The 16,273-nt window shown below is 40.2% G+C and overlaps 1 protein-coding gene and 1 pseudogene across 2 annotated transcripts in view; one reads left to right on the forward strand and one right to left on the reverse strand.

Annotated features, from left to right (window-relative positions):
* Positions 1–16,273, forward strand: part of REC114 (REC114 meiotic recombination protein) — a gene marked incomplete at its 5' end in the record, with an annotated part of 112,716 nt that overhangs the window by 35,037 nt on the left and 61,406 nt on the right. The window lies entirely within an intron of this gene.
* On the reverse strand, positions 2–8,661 carry LOC309803199 (eukaryotic translation initiation factor 5-like; annotated as a pseudogene). Its single transcript has 2 exons — positions 8,215–8,661; positions 2–1,457 (listed from the first exon to the last, which is right to left on the reverse strand). The product of its transcript is annotated as a eukaryotic translation initiation factor 5-like (transcript).

Consider the following 16,273-nt stretch of genomic DNA (forward strand, 5'->3'; position numbering starts at 1 on the left):
AATAATCCTATCAGGTTAAATGATGATGCAGCATTTTTTAAAGGGGCCAATTATTTCAGCTTACTTAAGTCATTCAGAGCCAAAAATCTGAAGAACAAGCAAAATCAAATCTTTATTTTTATAACTATATAAATGTGATCCAAATGTGTCCACCACTAATTTTTCAAAAAGAAACATGCTGTAAATAAGCACACTGCATCTGCTCACTGATATGTGTATGGACTCCCTAGATGTCTTGTTGGGTTTAAATACAGACCACTCACAGAAATACATTTTTAGTAGAAAGTGTAGCATGATGTTAAGCCATTTTAGCTTTTGCACATACATGTTGCACTTCTGGCTGATGATGCAGAAAGATTCTCAGCATTAAGCTGTTAAGCTGGGCTGCATCCACCCCTTTAAATGGCATCAATATCAATGTCATCGTCCTTGTTGTCAGACTTTACAGCTTCAACTTTCAGTACACTGGCGGTCTTTGAATACATCACCTCAATATTCTCATCTTCATCATCTTCTTCACCAGCACAAGATTCTTCCTCTGCTTCCTTCAACCATTTTATAAAAGGTTCCGCTTTGACACGAATCTCTTTGGCAAGTTCTTTTGAGACATATTTCTTAGAGGCCTTTTCTGACCAGCTAATGATGACTTCTTCCTCCAAAAGGTCTGCATAGTACATCTCCTTCCAGATATGTGGAATCTTGGAGCAGAGCTGAGCTTGGTGCATTGCTACCACACACTCCAAACAATGAAGAAGGTTCCGTTGAGCTTTTTTGTTGTTGTGACAAAATCGTAAGAAATGGTGCCTGTATTTCTTAATTTGTTCTCTAATCTTCTTATTAAAAAGAACTTCAGTCAAAATAAGAGGGCCCATGGCTTTTACATTCAGTCTTTCTGCTTCAGCTATAATCTGTCAGATGAGTCAATACTACCCTCTTCTTTCTTTTTCTTAACAAAATCAAACAGGATATTGACACGCTCTTCAACAGTCCTTTCCAAATCATCACTGAGAGTTAAAACTTTTGCGTGGTCACTGATTTCATCCATTCTTCACCTTTGAGCTTCCTCTGTTGTATCCTCCCCCCAGTCATCATCTTCCTCTTCTTCCACAGCATGTGGAGGAGGACAGATTTCATTGGGTGGTGGTGGTGGTGGTGTCTCACTGCTGGACACGGAGCCATTTTCCTTGCCTTTGCCCTTTCTAGTTTTCTTTTCCTTTTCTTTCTTTCCCGAACCATTGTCACTATTCTCAGGTGGGATTTTGAGAATGAACGTGCAGAGTTTATGAGGTGTGTCAAGCATGCCTCGGTAGCCCAAGGCTTTACAAGAATTACCTATTGTTTGCTTCTTTGGATTGACATGCACATCCATTTCGGGATTCTCACACTCAAGACAGAGAACAAATTTTTTAAGGAATCCATCCAACATGCCTTGCAGCTTATTCGCCTCATGAGGTCCACTGACAATGTAACGGTCATTCTTTTTTTTTTACATCTTTATTGGAGTATAATTGCTTAACAATGGTGTGTTAGTTTCTGCTTTATAACAAAATGAATCAGTTATACATATACATACGTTCCCATATCCCCTCCCTCTTACGTCTCCCTCCCACCCTCCCTATCCCACCCCTCCAGGCGGTCACAAAGCACTGAGCTGATCTCCCTGTGCTATGCGGCTGCTTCCCACTAGCTATCTACCTTACGTTTGGTAGTGTATATATGTCCATGCCTCTCTTTCGCTTTGTCACAGTTTACCCTTCCCCCTCCCCATATCCTCAAGTCCATTCTCTAGTAGGGCTGTGTCTTTATTCCTGTCTTACCCCTAGGTTCTTCATGACATTTTTTTTCTTCTTAAATTCCATATATATGTGTTAGCATACGGTATTTGTCTTTCTCTTTCTGACTTACTTCACTCTGTATGACAGACTCTAGGTCTATCCACCTCATTACAAATAGCTCAATTTCGTTTCTTTTTATGGCTGAGTAATATTCCATTGTATATATGTGCCACATCTTCTTTATCCATTCATCTGATGATGGACACTTAGGTTGTTTCCATCTCCGGGCTATTGTAAATAGGGCTGCTATGAACATTTTGGTACATGACTCTTTTTGAATTATGGTTTTCTCAGGATATATGCCCAGTAGTGGGATTGCTGGGTCATATGGTGGTTCTATTTGTAGTTTTTTAAGGAACCTCCATACTGTTCTCCATAGTGGCTGTACCAATTCACATTCCCACCAGCAGTGCAAGAGTGTTCCCTTTTCTCCACACCCTCTCCAGCATTTATTGTTTCTAGATTTTTTGATGATGGCCATTCTGACTGGTGTGAGATGATATCTCATTGTAGTTTTGATTTGCATTTCTCTAATGATTAAAGATGTTGAGCATTCTTTCATGTGTTTGTTGGCAGTCTGTATATCTTCTGTGGAAAAGTGTCTGTTTAGGTCTTCTGCCCATTTTTGGATTGGGTTGTTTGTTTTTTTGTTATTGAGCTGCATGAGCTGCTTATAAATTTTGGAGATTAATCCTTTGTCAGTTGCTTCATTTGCAAATATTTTCTCCCATTCTGAGGGTTGTCTTTTGGTCTTGTTTATGGTTTCCTTTGCTGTGCAAAAGCTTTTAAGTTTCGTTAGGTCCCATGTATTTATTTTTGTCTTTATTTCCATTTCTCTAGGAGATGGGTCAAAAAGGATCTTGCTGTGATTTATGCCATAGAGTGTTCTGCCTATGTTTTCCTCTAAGAGTTTGATAGTTTCTGGCCTTACATTTAGGTCTTTAATCCATTTTGAGCTTATTTTTGTGTATGGTGTTAGGGAGTGATCTAATCTCATACTTTTACGTGTCCCTGTCCAGTTTTCCCAGCACCATTTATTGAAGAGGCTGTCCTTTCTCCACTGTACATTCCTGCCTCCTTTATCAAAGATAAGGTGACCATATGTGTGTGGGTTTATCTCTGGGCTTTCTATCCTGTTCCATTGATCTATCTTTCTGTTTTTGTGCCAGTACCACACTGTCCTGATTACTGTAGCTTTGTAGTATAGTCTGAAGTCAGGGAGCCTGATTCCTCCAGCTCCATTTTTCGTTCTCAAGATTGCTTTGGCTATTCGGGGTCTTTTGTGTTCCATACAAATTGTGAAATTTTTTGTTCTAGTTCTATGAAAAATGCCAGTGGTAGTTTGATAGGGATTGCATTGAATCTGTAGATTGCTTTGGGTAGTAGAGTCATTTTCACAATGTTGATTCTTCCAATCCAAGAACATGGTATATATCTCTCCATTTATTTGTATCATCTTTAATTTCTTTCATCAGCGTCTTACAATTTTCTGCATACAGGTCTTTTGTCTCCTTAGGTAGGTTTATTCCTAGATATTTTATCCTTTTTGTTGCAATGGTAAATGGGAGTGTTTTCTTGATTTCACTTTCAGATTTTTCATCATTAGTGTATAGGAATGCCAGAGATTTCTGTGCATTAATTTTGTATCCTGCAACTTTACGAAATTCATTGATTAGCTCTAGTAGTTTTCTGGTAGCATCTTTCGGATTCTCTATGTAGAGTATCATGTCATCTGCAAACAATGACAGCTTTACTTCTTCTTTTCTGATTTGGATTCCTTTTATTTCCTTTTCTTCTCTGATTGCTGTGGCTAAAACTTCCAAAGCTATGTTGAATAAGAATGGTGAGAGTGGGCAACCTTGTCTTGTTCCTGATCTTAGTGGAAATGGTTTCAGTTATTCACCATTGAGGACGATGTTGGCTGTCGGTTTGTCATATATGGCCTTTATTATGTTGAGGAAAGTTCCCTCTATGCCTACTTTCTGCAGGGTTTTTATCATAAATGGGTGTTGAATTTTGTTGAAAGCTTTCTTTGCATCTATTGAGATGATCATATGGTTTTTATCCTTCAGTTTGTTAATATGGTGTATCACGTTGATTGATTTGTGTATATTGAAGAATCCTTGCATTCCTGGAATAAACCCCACTTGATCATGGTGTATGATCCTTTTAATGTGCTGTTGGATTCTGTTTGCTAGTATTTTGTTGAGGATTTTTGCATCTATGTTCATCAGTGATATTGGCCTGTAGTTTTCTTTCTTTGTGACATCCTTGCCTGGTTTTGGTATCAAGGTGATGGTGGCCTCGTAGAATGAGTTTGGGAGTGTTCCTCCCTCTGCTATATTTTGGAAGAGTTTGAGAAGGATAGGTGTTAGCTCTTCTCTAAATGTTTGATAGAATTTGCCTGTGAAGCCATCTGGTCCTGGGCTTTTGTTTGTTGGAAGATTTTTTATCACAGTTTCAATTTCAGTGTTTGTGATTGGTCTGTTCATATTTTCCATTTCTTCCTGATCCAGTCTTGGCAGATTGTGCATTTCTAAGAATTTGTCCATTTCTTCCAGGTTGTCCATTTTATGGGCATAGAGTTGCTTGTAGTAATCTCTCATGATCCTTTGTATTTCTGCAGTGTCAGTTGTTACTTCTCCTTTTTTATTTCTAATTCTATTGATTTGAGTCTTCTCCCTTTTTTTTTCGATGAGTCTGGCTAATGGTTTATCAATTTTGTTTATCTTCTCAAAGAGCCAGCTTTTAGTTTTATTGATCTTTGCTATCGTTTCCTTCATTGCTTTTTCATTTATTTCTGATCTGATTTTTATGATTTCTTTCCTTCTGCTAATTTTGGGGTGTTTTTGTTCTTCTTTCTCTAATTGCTTTAGGTGCAAGGTTAGGTTGTTTATTCGAGATGTTTCCTGTTTCTTAAGTTGGGATTGTATTGCTATAAACTTCCCTCTTAGAACTACTTTTGCTGCATCCCATAGGTTTTGGGTCGTTGTGTCTCCATTGTCATTTGTTTCTAGGTATTTTTTTATTTCCTCTTTGATTTCTTCAGTGATCACTTCGTTATTAAGTAGTGTATTGTTTAGCCTCCATGTGTTTGTATTTTTTACAGATCTTTTCCTGTAATTGATGTCTAGTCTAATAGCATTGTGGTTGGAAAAGATACTTGATACAATTTCAGTTTTCTTAAATTTACCAGGCTTGATTTGTGACCCAAGATATGATCTATCCTGGAGAATGTTCCATGAGCACTTGAGAAAAATGTGTATTCTGTTGTTTTTGGATGGAACGTCCTATAAATATCAATTAAGTCCATCATGTTTAATGTATCATTTAAAGCTTGTGTTTCCTTATTTATTTTCATTTTGGATGATCTGTCCATTGGTGAAAGTGGGGTGTTAAAGTTCCCTACTATGAATGTGTTACTGTTGATTTCCCCTTTTATGGCTGTTAGCATTTGCCTTATGTATTGAGGTGCTCCTATGTTGGGTGCATAAACATTTACAATTGTTATATCTTCTTCTTGGATTGATCCCTTGATCATTATGTAGTGTCTTTCTTTGTCTCTTCTAGTAGTCTTTATTGTAACGTCTATTTTGTCTGATATGAGAATTGCTACTCCAGCTTTCTTTTGGTTTCCATTTGCATGGAATATCTTTTTCCATCCCCTTACTTTCAGTCTGTATGTGTCTCTAGGTCTGAAGTGGGTCTCTTGTAGACAGCATATATATGGGTCTTGTTTTTGTATCCATTCAGCCAATCTGTGTCTTTTGGTGGGAGCATTTAGTCCATTTACATTTAAGGTAATTATCGATATGTATGTTCCTATTCCCAGTTCCTTAATTGTTTTGGGTTCGTTATTGTAGGTCTTTTCCTTCGTTGTGTTTCTTGCCTAGAGAAGTTCCTTTAGCATTTGTTGTAAAGCTGGTTTTGTGATGCTGAACTCTCTCAGCTTTTGCTTGTCTGTAAACGTTTTAATTTCTCCATCAAATCTGAATGAGATCCTTGCTGGGTAGAGTAATCTTGGTTGCAGGTTTTTCTCCTTCATCACTTTAAATATGTCCTGCCACTCCCTTCTGGCTTGCAGAGTTTCTGCTGAAAGATCAGCTGTTAACCTTATGGGGATTCCCTTGTGTGTTATTTGTTGTTTTTCCCTTGCTGCTTTTAATATGTTTTCTTTGTATTTAATTTTTGACAGTTTGATTAATATGTGTCTTGGCATATTTCTCCTTGGATTTATCCTGTATGGGACTCTCTGTGCCTCCTGGACTTGACTGACTATTTCCTTTCCCATATTAGGGAAGTTTTCAACTATAATCTCTTCAAATATTTTCTCAGTCCCTTTCTTTTTCTCTTCTTCTTCTTCTAGAGCCCCTATAATTCGAATGTTGGTGTGTTTAATGTTGTCCCAGAGGTCTCAGAGACTGTCCTCAGTTCTTTTCATTCTTTTTTCTTTCTTCTGCTCTGCAGTAGTTATTTCCACTATTTTATCTTCCACGTCACTTATCCATTCTTCTGCCTCAGTTATTCTGCTATTGATCCCGTCTAGAGTATTTTTTATTTCATTTATTGTGTTTCTAATCATTGCTTGATTCATCTTTAGTTCTTCTAGGTCCTTGTTAACTGTTTCTTGCATTTTGTCTACTCTATTTCCAAGATTTTGTATCATCTTTACTATCATTATTCTGAATTCTTTTTCAGGTAGACTGCCTATTTCCTCTTGAAGCATTTGTTAGTTCTGGTGGGTTTTTATCTTGCTCCTTCTCCTGCTGTGTGTTTTTCTGTCTTATCATATTGCTTATCTTACTGTGTTTGGGGTCTCCTTTTTGCAGGCTGCAGGTTCGTAGTTTCCGTTGTTTTTGGTGTCTGTCCCCAGTGGCTAAGGTTGGTTCAGTGGGTTATGTAGTCTTCCTGGTGGAGGGGACTAGTGCCTGTGTTCTGGTGGGTGAGGCTCGATCTTGTCTTTCTGGTGGGCAGGTCCACGTCTGGTGGTGTGTTTTCGGGTGTCTGTGGACTTTTTATGATTTTAGGCAGCCTCTCTGCTAATGGGTGGCGTTGTGTTCCTGTCTTGCTAGTTGTTTGGCATAGGGTGTCCAGCACTGTAGCTTGCTGGTCATTGAGTGAAGCTGGGTGCTGGTGTTGAGATGGAGATCTCTGGAAGATTTTTGCCATTTGATATTATGTGGAGCTGGGAGGTCTCTTGTGGACCAGTGTCCTGAAGTTGGCTCTCCCCCCTCAGAGGCACAGCACTGACTCCTGGCTGCAGCACCAAGAACCTACTCAATTTGGGATGATTCGTTGTCTATTCATGTATTCCACAGATGCAGGGTACATCAAGTTGATTGTGGAGCTTTAATCCGCTGCTTCTGAGGCTGCTGGGAGAGATTTCCCTTTCTCTTCTTTGTTCTCACAGCTCCCGGGTCTCAGCTTTGGATTTGGCCCCGCCTCTGCGTGTCAGTCGCTGGAGGGCGTCTGTTCTTCGCTCAGACAGGACAGGGTTAAAGGAGCAGCCGCTTCGGGGACTCTGGCTCACTCAGGCCGGGGGGGGAGGGAGGGGCACGGAGTGCGGGGCGAGCCTGAGGTGGCAGAGGCTAGCAGTGACGGGCTGCACAGGCTCCCCGGAAGGGGGGCGTGGACAGTGACCTGCGCTGGCACACAGGCCTCTTGGCGGCGGCAGCAGCAGCCCCAGCGTCCCACGCCGGTCTCTGGCGTCCGCGTTTTCAGCTGCGGCTCGCGCCCATCTCTGGAGCTCCTTTAAGCAGCACTCTTAATCCCCTCTCCTCGCGCACCAGGAAACAAAGAGGGAAGAAAAAGTCTCTTGCCTCTTCGGCAGGTCCAGACTTTTTCCCGGACTCCCTCCCGGCTAGCTGTGGCGCATTAGCCCCTTCAGGCTGTGTTCACGCCGCCAGCCCCAGTCCTCTCCCTGCGCTCTGACCGAAGCCCGAGCATCAGCTCCCAGCCCCTCCCACCCCGGCGGGCGAGCAGACAAGCCGCTCTGGCTGGTGAGTGCTGGTCGGCACCGACACTCTGTGCGGGAATCTCTCTGCTTTGCCCTCCGCACCCTTGTTGCTGTGCTCTCTTCCACGACTCGGAAGCTTTCCCCCTCCGCCACCCGCCGTCTCCTCCCGCGAAGGGGCTTCCTAGTGTATGGAAACCTTTCCTCCTTCACGGCTCCCTCCCACTGGTGCAGGTCCCATCCCTATCCTTTTGTCTCTGTTTTTTTCTTTTTTCTTTTGCCCTACCCAGGTACGTGGGGAGTTTCTTGCCTTTTGGGAGGTCTGAGGTCTTCTGCCAGCGTTCAGTAGGTGTTCTGTAGGAGTTGTTCCACGTGTAGCTGTATTTCTGGTGTATCTGTGGGGGGTGGGTGATCTCTGCGTGTTACTCTTCCGCCATCTTCCCTGGAAGTCCGTAACGGTTATTCTTAACATCAAACTGGGTCTGTGCTCCCAGTTCACAACGAAAATACTTGGTGGGATACGTTGGACGCTGATTAAGCGCTTTGGTTGCGTCAACCATGTTGACTGTAACTGTCTTGATTCCATTTCCTTTGCCCTCAACCTTGGCAATCAGACGAGGCATCTTGCAGCGATAGAACTGGTCTGACACGCTGTAGTTGACGTTGACAGACATTTTGGCTCATTAGTGGCTTTATCAATAAGATGAAGAGATCTTTGATTGCAGCTTTTTGGTATCCCCTGTCTGGAGAAGAAGGGATGACATAAACGACTGCAAGAGTTCTCGGTCTCTGACATGAAAAATTTTTCGCCACTGAGGCTGTAAGCTTCTTGCTTGTATGCTGTGTTTGCCCAATACGGTACCAGTGGCTGCGCAACAGCTCATTTTCATCAAATAAAGACATAAACCCAACGTTGCTCTCCTGGGACTGGGATGAAGTGAGACACGCGCGAACCCGAGCCCGAGGAGCGCGGCGGAGGCATTACAGCGAGCAGCGGCCAGGCCAGGCGCCACCAAGCAGCGGGGACAGGCTGTCCCAGCGACGTCTGGGGTCCACACCCTTCAGCGCCTGGGGTCTGGCAACCTCTGGAATGTTCTCGCTGTCTGGAATATGGTTGTTTTCTTACTGCGGTTTCCCTAGAAAGGAAAACCTGAAAGCAAGCTTGCGTGCTGACGTTTTATTGGAAAGAAGTATAACCCCAGGGCAGTAAGAGTGAGAGCAGGAGAAAAGAAAGTAAAGAAGAAAGCTGTACTAGGTTGAATAGGGTCCCCCAAAACTCATGTCCATCCAGAACCTCCAGATGTGACAGCAGGGGGAACCTGGCCTTACGGACACTTTGATTTCAGACTTCTGACCTCCAGATCTGTGAGAGCATAAAGTTCTGTTGCTTTAGGCCACCCTGTTTGTGGTCCATAATTATGGCAGCCCTTTCGCACCCATAGGACTGAACTGATGATGGATCAGGGCCAACCACAGTCACCTGGGAAAGGAATGCTCGAAATCACTGCTGGGCAGGGCACGTCTTGGTCCAGCACTGTATGCTCAGAGCAGTGGTCCTCGGTCCTGGGTGCACCAGAGTCACCTGGAGAGTCTGCAGAAAATGCATGAGTTCTGGTCTCATCCCAAGGGATTCAAATTCAATATGTCTGGGCAGGTTCTGGTCCTCAGACAGGTCCCTCCATGCTTGCAAGATGGCTGCTACAGCTCCAAGTGGTGAGAGGTGTCCTGTACAGTTCTTGGGGTCTCAGAACACTCTGGGCTGTGTCCAGAGGCAGGAAGCAAGAAGTCCCTTCTCGGCATAGCTTTTTACAAGCAAGGGATCCATTTCCAGAAGCCCCCACAGAGCCTCTGCCTTCTGGCCAGAACTGCATCACGGGGCCCCTTCTTGCCCACCACTGGCGGTGGACTTGAACAAAGCTCTCTTTACTCTTTGGGCCAGAGAGGGACCCACACCACCCCTTAGGGCAGATGCCCCCACTTGGCTCTGCCAGCAAGGAGGGAGCAGAAGGGATGGGTACTGGATAGGCCACTGGTGGGTCAGCCCCTGGCCTCTGTGCTGCGATGTGGGAGAGCGTGTGACTGTCTAAACTCTTTTTAAAAAGATACCTTTATTGAGGTATAATTTACACAAAATAAAATTCACTAATTTTAAGTGTTTGGTTTGATGGGCTTTGATAAATGTGTATAGTTGTATAACTGCCACACAGTCATGGTATAGAACATTTCAATTAACCCAGAAAGTTTCCTTGTGCTCTTTTGCAGTCCATCTTCTCTGTTCACCCTTGGCACCTAGCAAAACCACTGATCTGCTTTTTGCCACCATAGTTTTGCCTTTTCTAGAATTTCACATAAATAAAATCATACAATATGTAGCCCTTTTGTGTCTAGCTTCTTCCACTTAGCATAATACTTTTGAGATTCATCCATACTGTTCATTTCTTTTCATTACTGAATAATATTCTGTTGTGTGGATAAACCTAATTTGCTTATACATTCAATTTTTTGATAGACATTGGGTTGTTTCCATTTTTTGGCTGTTATGAATGATGCTGGTATAAACATTTGTATACAGCCTTTTGTATGGACATATAGTTTCATTTTTCTCTGGTAAATTCCCAAAGGAGGAACTGTTGCTGGGTCATATAGTACATCTATGTTTAACTTTATAAGAAACTGCGAAACTGTTTTCCAAAGTTGCATTCCTACAAGCAGTGTGTGAGGGTCCAGTTGTTCCATGTCCTCACCAACACTTGGCATTGTCAGTCTTTTTATTTATTATTATTATTATTTTTTTTTTGCGGTAAGCGGGCCTCTCACTGTTGTGGCCTCTCCCGTTGCGGAGCACAGGCTCCAGACGCGCAGGCTCAGCGGCCATGGCTTACGGGCCCAGCTGCTCCACGGCATGTGGGATCTTCCTAGACCAGGGCACGAACCCGTGTCCCCTGCATTGGCAGGCGGACTCTCAACCACTGCGCCACCAGGGAAGCCCGGCATTGTCAGTCTTTTTAAGTTTAACTATCCTTGTGCATGTGTAGTGGTATCTCATGGTGGTTTTAATTTGAATTTTCTTAATGGCTAATGATATTGACCATCTTTTTGTGTGTTTATTTGCCATTTGTGTATCTTATTGAAGTGTCTGTTTATATCTTATAACCTTGTTTAACTGAGTTATCTGTCTTTTTATATTTGAATTATGAGTTCTTTTTCTTTTTTTTGCATTAAAACATTTTTATTTTATATTGGAGCATAGTTGATTAACAGTGTTGTGTTAGTTTCAGGTGTACAGCAAAGTGATTCAGTTATACATATACTTGTATCTATTCTTTTTCAAATTCTTTTCCCATTTAGTTTATTACAGAATATTGAGCAGCATTCCCTGTGCTATACAGTAGGTCCCTGTTGGTTATCTGTTCTAAATATAGCACTGTGTACATGTCAATCCCCAATCCCAATCTGTCTCTTCCCCCTCCACCCTTCCCCCCTGGTAACCATAAGTTCATCCCCTAAGCCTGTGAGTCTGTTTCTGCTTCGTAAACAAGTTCACCTGTATCATTTTTTTTTAGATTCCACATATAAGCGGTATCACATGATATTTGTCTTTCTCTGACTTACTTCACTTTAGTGTAATAATCTCCAGGTCCATCCATGTTGCTGCAGATGGCATTATTTCATTCTTTTTAATGGCTGAGTAATATTCCATTGTATATATGTATCACATCCTCTTCATCCATTCATCTGTCAGTGGACGTTTAGGTTGCTTCCATGTCTTGGCTATTGTCAACAATGCTGCAGTGAACACTGGGGTGCATGTATCCTTTCAAACCATGTTTTTCTCCAGATATATGTCCAGGAGTGGGATTGCTGGATCATATGGTGGCTCTATTTTTAGGTTCCCAGGGAACTACCATACTGTTCTCCATAGTGGCTGTACCAGTTTACATTCCCACCAACAGTGTAGGAGGGTTCCCTTTTCTCCACACCCTCTCCAGCATTTATTGTTTGTAGATTTTTTGATGATGGCCATTCTAACCGGTATGAGGTGATAACTCATTGTTGTTTTGATTTGCATTTCTAAGAGTTCTTATTCTGATTACAGCTCTTTTATCAGAAATGGGTTCTGCAAATATTTCACTCAGTCTCTGGCTTACCTTTTCATTTTTTATAACTGTCTTTTGAAGAGCCAAAGCCTAAAATTTTAATGAATTCCTGTTTTTTCTCTTTGTATGCTATTTAAGAAATTTTCATCTACTCTAAGATTGTAATGATATTTTTCTGTGTTTTCTTCTGGAAATTTTATAATTTTAGCTCTTACATTTAGCCCTGTGGTTCATTATGAATTTTTAGTAGTATTTAATAACATTAATGTTTATTATTATTATTTGGTATAGAATCCCTTCTTGTCTTCTACTAAGGCAATGTGGTATTGAAAAAATTACTATGTTATGGACATAATCATGGACCTTAGAGAATCTACTTCTGGAACCATTGAATTAATTTTTCATATATAGTGAGGGTTAAGGGTCTGGGTTAATTTTTTTGCACATACATAACAATTGTTCCAGCATCATTTATTGAAAAGACTAACTTTTTGTCATTGAATTACCTTGGCACCTTTGTTAAAAATCAGTTTGCTGTGTGTGTGTGTGTGTCTGTTTCTAGACTCACTTTTCTGTTCTGTTGACCTATATGTCTATTCTTAATCCAATAACATACTGTCTTGATTACTTTAGCTTTGCTGTAATTTTTGAAATTGGTAGTGTAATTCCTCCGTGTTCTTTTTCTAAGTTGTTCTGTCATTTGCATTTTAGAGTCAGCTTTCCTGAAAAAAAAAAACAAAAACAAAAACAAAAACAAAAACCTGCTGGGGTTTTGATTGGGATTCCTTTGAATCTATAAATCATCTTGGGGAGAATTGACATCTTATTAGAATCTTCTGACCCATGAACATGTTATAAGTCTCCATTTATTTATATCTTTTATTTATTCCATGTATTTATAAACTTTCAGCAGTGTTTTGTAGTTTTCACAATAGGTCTTATACGTATTTAGCTAAATTTATCCACAAATACTTTATGGTTAAGTTATTGTAAATAGAATTTTAGAAATCCCAATACCTAATAATTTGTTGCTAAGGTATAGAAATACAATTGACTTTTTTTTCATGTTGACCTCGTGTCCTGTGATCTTGCTGAACTCATTTATTAGTTCTACAGCTTTTTTTAGATGTTTTGTAGTTTTTTCTACACAGGTGATCTGTTGTCTGTGAATAGACAGTTACACATTCCTCCTTTCATTCAGTCTGTGTACTCTGTCCAGCTCCCTGTTCTTTTTTCCCCAGATTGCACCAGCTAATAAATCCTTTAGTGAGAGTCGACATCCTTACCTTGTTCCTGATCTTGGGGGAAAAGCATTCAATCTTTTTACCAATAAGTATAGTGTTAGCTATAGGGTTTTTGTCAATACCCTTTATGAGATTGAGGAAGTTACCTTCTATTCTAGTTTGCTGAGAGTTTTCAGTCATGAATAGGAGTTTAATTTTGTTGAATGCTGTTTCTGCATCTACTGAGATGGTTTTTCCTTTTTTTAGTACTGTTCATGTAATAAACTTTAAAAATATTTAGTTCTTATGAATCAATGTTTATTATACAAATATTTGGTTTTTTAAATTATGTGTATATGTAAGTGTGATAAAAATAAGAATACATATTTAAAAAACATTTTACCCCCTAAATCAAAGAACAGTTCTGTCAGTTTATGGAATGTATTCGCAGTATTTTCTGGGTTCCACAAGAACCAACACATAGAAGAGGAAACATATTTAGATTATAGCACATTTCAATTGCAATTTTCTGTTGGTATTACATTTACACACCCTCTCTCTTCATACTAATCTGGGTTGTGATATATTTTTAGAATTTTTCCCATAAAAGGGAGGGACAGGATAGCCATGGAAAGTTTTAGCCTCTTCTGTTTTAGTATGAGAGGCTAATTATTGGCATGGATTTAAGTGTGCTGTATTTGTACTATCAAATTTTGTAGAAGCTGCACAACCAAAAAAACCAAAAGTACAGCATCATTTCTTTCAGAGAAACTGATTGCTGGGGCCCAGTAACAGCTCCCTCTGTGATGTTTTTGTTGAAATCCAAACAAGCTTTGGGCTCTCTGCTTGGACCCGGGCAGCTATTTAAACTTGACTTCCCTTAAACTTCATAATTCTCTGCCACTTCCTGTGAGGTCCACGGGAGTTTAATGCTTCAGATTAAACTGTAGCTTGGTGTACAGTAGTATCATAGGTTTCCATTTTGCTTGTTAAATTAGCACCTGCATCCAGATGAGGACATTAGTGTCGAAAGCCTCCATGCAAAACCACCACTAGGTCATTCTGTTGTTATTTCTTTCAAAGGGTTGGTATAGCCAAAGGGCCCGGAGACCTTGACTCCACCTTCAGTCTACCTTGGCCCAAGTTCAGCTGGCTTCCCCTTTCCAGTCTTGGCATTTTGAACAGATTCTCTCTTACCGTATGGTGGGCTGTCAAAATTTGTTTTTAATTGTGGTAAAACACACCTAACATAAAACTTAACATCTTCACCATTTTTAAGTGCACATTTCAGTGGTATTAAGTACGTTTACATTGTTGTGCAGCCATCACCACTGTCCATCTCCAGAATTCATTTCATCTTGAAAAACTGAAACTCTATACTCGTTAAACAACAACTCCTTATTCCCCCTCTCCCAGCTCAGCCCCTGGCAACAATCAGTCTACTTTCTGTATCTATGACTGTGACTACTCTATTTACCTCGTGTAAGTAGAATCATACAGTATTTGTCTTTTTGTGTCTGGCTTATTTCACTGACCACAGTGTCTTCAAGATTCATCCGGTTACAGCCTGTGTCAGAATTTCCTTCCTTTTTAAGGCTGAATAATATTCCATTGCATGTATATACCACATTTTATTTGTTCTTCTGTCAGTGGACACTAAGGTTGTTTCTACCTTTTGCCTATTGTGAATAATGCTGCTATGAACATGGGTATATAAACATCCCTTTGAGACCCTGCTTTCAGTTCTTTTGGGTGTATACCCAGAAGGGTTGTTGGAATATATGGTAATTCTATTTTTAATTTTTTGAGGAACTACCATGCTTTTTTTCCACAGTGGCTGTCCCATTTTACACTCCCATCAACAGTGCACAAAGATTCCAGTATCTCCACATCCTCACTAATGGTTGTTATTTTCTTGTTTTTTTAAATTGAGGTGTAATTGACATATAACATTATTAGTTTCAGGTATACAATGGTTTGATATTTGTATACATTGAAAAATGATCACCACAATAAACTAGTTAACATCTATCACCTTACATAGTTACAAAATTTTTTTCTTGTGATGAGAACTTTTAAGATCTATTCTCTTAGCATCTTTCAAATATGCAATATAGTGCAGATCTTCCTTAATATGGGATTATGTCTCGATAAACCCATCATAAATTGAAAATACTAAGTCAAAATTCATTTAATACACCTAACCTCCTGAACATTATAACTTAGCCTAGCCTACCTGAAATGTGCTCAGAACATTTACATTAGCCTACAGCTGGGCAAAATCATCTAACACAAAGTGTATTTTATAAAGTGTTGAATATCTCATGTAATTTATTGAATAGTGCACTGAAAATGAAAAACAGAATTGTTTTAAGTGTATTGGTTGTTAATCCTCGTGATCCACTCGGTAGCTGGGGGAGCTGCAGCTCACTGCCACTGCCAGGCATCACGATAGAGTACTATACAGCATATTGATAGCCCAGGGGAAAAGATCAAAATTCAAAGTATACTTTTACTGAATTTTATCGCTTTTGTACCATCATAAAGTTGAAAAATTGTTAAGTTGAACCATCATAAGTTGGCAACTGTATGTATTATTAACTATGGTCACCATGGTGTACATTACATCCCCATGACTTATTTATTTTATAACTGGAAGTTTGTGTCTTTTGACCCCTTTCACCATTTCTCCCACTCCCCACCCCTACCCTGGCAACTTCTAATCTGGTTTCTATATCTATAAGCTTGTTCTTTTGTTTTTGGATTCCACATGTAAGTAAGATCATACAGTATTTGTCTTTCTCTGTCTAACTTATTTCATGTAGCATGATGTCCATTGCGTATGTATACCACATCTTCTTTATCTGTTCATCCATTGATGGACACATAGGTTGTTTCCATACCTTGGCTATTGTAAATAATGCTGCAGTGAACATGGGGTGCAAATGTCTTTTCAAGATAGTGTTTTAATTTTTCAAATAAGTACCCTGTAGAATTGCTGGAGCATATGGTAGTTTTATTTTGAATTTTTTTGAGGAACCTCCATGGTGTTTTCCATAGTGGCCGCATCAATTTACATTTTCACCAACAGTGCACAAAGGTTCCCTTTTCTTCACATCATCGCCAACACATGTTATTTCTTATCTTTTTTTTTTTGCTGTACGC

Source organism: Mesoplodon mirus (genome assembly GCF_964341445.2).
Source record: "Mesoplodon mirus genome assembly, chromosome: 4".
NCBI lineage: Eukaryota > Metazoa > Chordata > Mammalia > Artiodactyla > Ziphiidae > Mesoplodon > Mesoplodon mirus.